Below are 2,500 nucleotides of genomic sequence, written 5' to 3'. Positions count from 1 at the left end.
GCCATCTTCCCCTGCCCAGCACAAAGCCTCCAAGCCTGGCTTCAACTGATCACTCACAAGCATTTTTCTGACACCTCCGTCCTGACTTAGAAATATTTTTTGTTCTAAAAACCCTGTCGACGGAAATCTCCGCGGGTCCCCCCGTTGTATCTCAGACATGGAGTCTTTATGGGCAACGGGGCCGAAGTCACACTGCCAAGGAGTCGCTGCCACCCCGCAGGACATTTCAATCTCGGCCGTTTACAGACTTCCATAAACTGCCCTGCTATGGTCATGGTCATGTCATGTTAAAGATAGGCGACATGACTATGTCTTTTTCAACTCTTAGTTTCTGGCGGAGCCAAAAAAGTCCGGACTATGGTCATCTAATGTTAAAGATAGGATTTTTTTTTTTAAAGTGCTTGGCCAATGACCATGTCCACCAAAAGGCTCGCATTGAAGGTAGACACGACCATGTCCACAACGGGACTTAGTCTCTAGCAGCAAAAACATGGAGGTCACCAAGGACACAAACGGCACACTGCTGCTGAAAACAGAGCCTCCAAACCCCACGAGGGCAACAGGCTTCAAGTGCACTGAAAGTCAGCGACACAAATGGCACACTGTTGCCCAAAACAGAGCCTCCAAACCCCGTGAAGGCAAGAGACTTAAAGTGCATTAAAAATAAAAAAATGTAAGGGACCCACACTGCCTACTCAAGCCCAAAACAGAGCCTCCAGCCCGGCCTGATCTGGCGCCAGGCGCGGGAGGGCAGCATACTTCCATCAGCATGGAAGTCCAGGACTGTAAGGGGACCCACCGCCTCCCCAAGCCGAAAACAGAGCCTCCAGCCCGACCTGATCTGGCGCCAGGCACGGGAGGGCAACAGACAGACTTCCAGGGAAGTGGAAGCTGCCAGGGGTGAATGGGAACTCTGCCCGGGGTGCAGAGCCTCCCACATGGCTTGACTTATTATTTTTACTTAAATATTTTTTTGATCAAAAGACCATGCCCTTAGTAATATGCACTTACCCCCCCAGTGTATCTGTTATCTAATAGCATTATGAGAGCAAGTCACTACTTCATGCCGACCTCCTGGAACTGCCGCTCGGCCACCCAGACCCACTTTGTCCACTAAGGTTTTTTGTGGCTATGGTAATGTATTATTATTATGTGTTTATTTAGCAGACACCTTTATCCAAGTCGACTTACAGAGACTAGGGTGTGTGAACTTTGCATCAGCTGCAGAGTCACTTACAATTACATCTCACCCAAAAGACGGAGCACAAGGAGGTTAAGTGACTTGCTCAGGGTCACACAGTGAGTCAGTGGCTAAGGTGGGATTTGAACCGGGGACCTCCTGGTTACAAGCCCTTTTCTTTAACCACTGGACCACACAGCCTCCAATGTAGCACTATTCTGACTCTAGTCAATTCTATTCTAACTATGGTCATTTAGCTCAATGGTGACTCTGGTCATGTAGCTCAATGGTGACTCTGGTCATGTAGCTCAATGGTGACTCTGGTCATGTAGCTCAATGGTGACTCTGGTCATGTAGCTCAATTTTGACTATGGTCAGTGCGGCAGTGTGGAGTAGTGGTTAGGTCTCGGGACTCTTGACTAGAAGGTCGTGGGTTCAATCCCAGGTGGGGGACATTGCTGCTGTACCCTTGAGCAAGGTACTTTACCTAGATTGCTCCAGTAACAATCCAACTGTATAAATGGGTAATTGTATGTAGAAAAATAATATAATTGTATGTAAAAATAATGTGATATCTTGTAACAATTGTAAGTCGTCCTGGATAAGGGTGTCTGCTAAGAAATACAGTGGCTCTCAAAAGTATTCACCCCCCTTGGACTTTTCCACATTTCATTGTGTTACAACATGGAATCAAAATGGATTTAATTGGGAGTTTTTGCCACTGATCAACACAAGAAAAGTCCATAATGTCAAAGTGAAAAATAAAATCTACAACTTGTTCTAAATTAATTACAAATATAAAACAGAAAATAATTGATTGCATAAGTATTCACCCCCTTTGCTATGACACACCTAAATAAGCTCTGGTGCAACCAATTGTCTTTAGAAGTCACATAATTAGTTGAATGGAGTCCACCTGTGTGCAATTAAGGTGTTTCACATGATTTCAGGTTAAATACACCTGTCTCTGGGAGGTCCCACAGTTGGTTAGTACATTTCCTAACAAAAACTACATCATGAAGGTGAAGGAACATTCAAAGCAAATCCGGAATAAGGTTCTTCAAAAGCACCAATCAGGGGTAGGATATAAGAACATTTCCAAGGCATTGAATATCCTCTCAGAGCACAGTAAAGTCCATTATTAAGAAATGGAGAGAATATGGCACAACTGTGAATCTGTCTAGAACAGGCCGTCCTCAAAAACGGAGTATCCGGGCGTATAGGGCACTAGTCAGGGAGGCCACCAAGAGGCCTATGGCAACTCTAAAGGAGTTACAGTGTTCCACGGCTGAGCTGGGAGACACTGTGCATATGGCAACA

The sequence above is a fragment of the Acipenser ruthenus genome, unplaced genomic scaffold, assembly GCF_902713425.1.
Source record: "Acipenser ruthenus unplaced genomic scaffold, fAciRut3.2 maternal haplotype, whole genome shotgun sequence".
NCBI lineage: Eukaryota > Metazoa > Chordata > Actinopteri > Acipenseriformes > Acipenseridae > Acipenser > Acipenser ruthenus.
The sequence above is the reverse complement of the archived record's forward strand: the minus strand, read 5'-3'. Positions refer to the sequence as shown.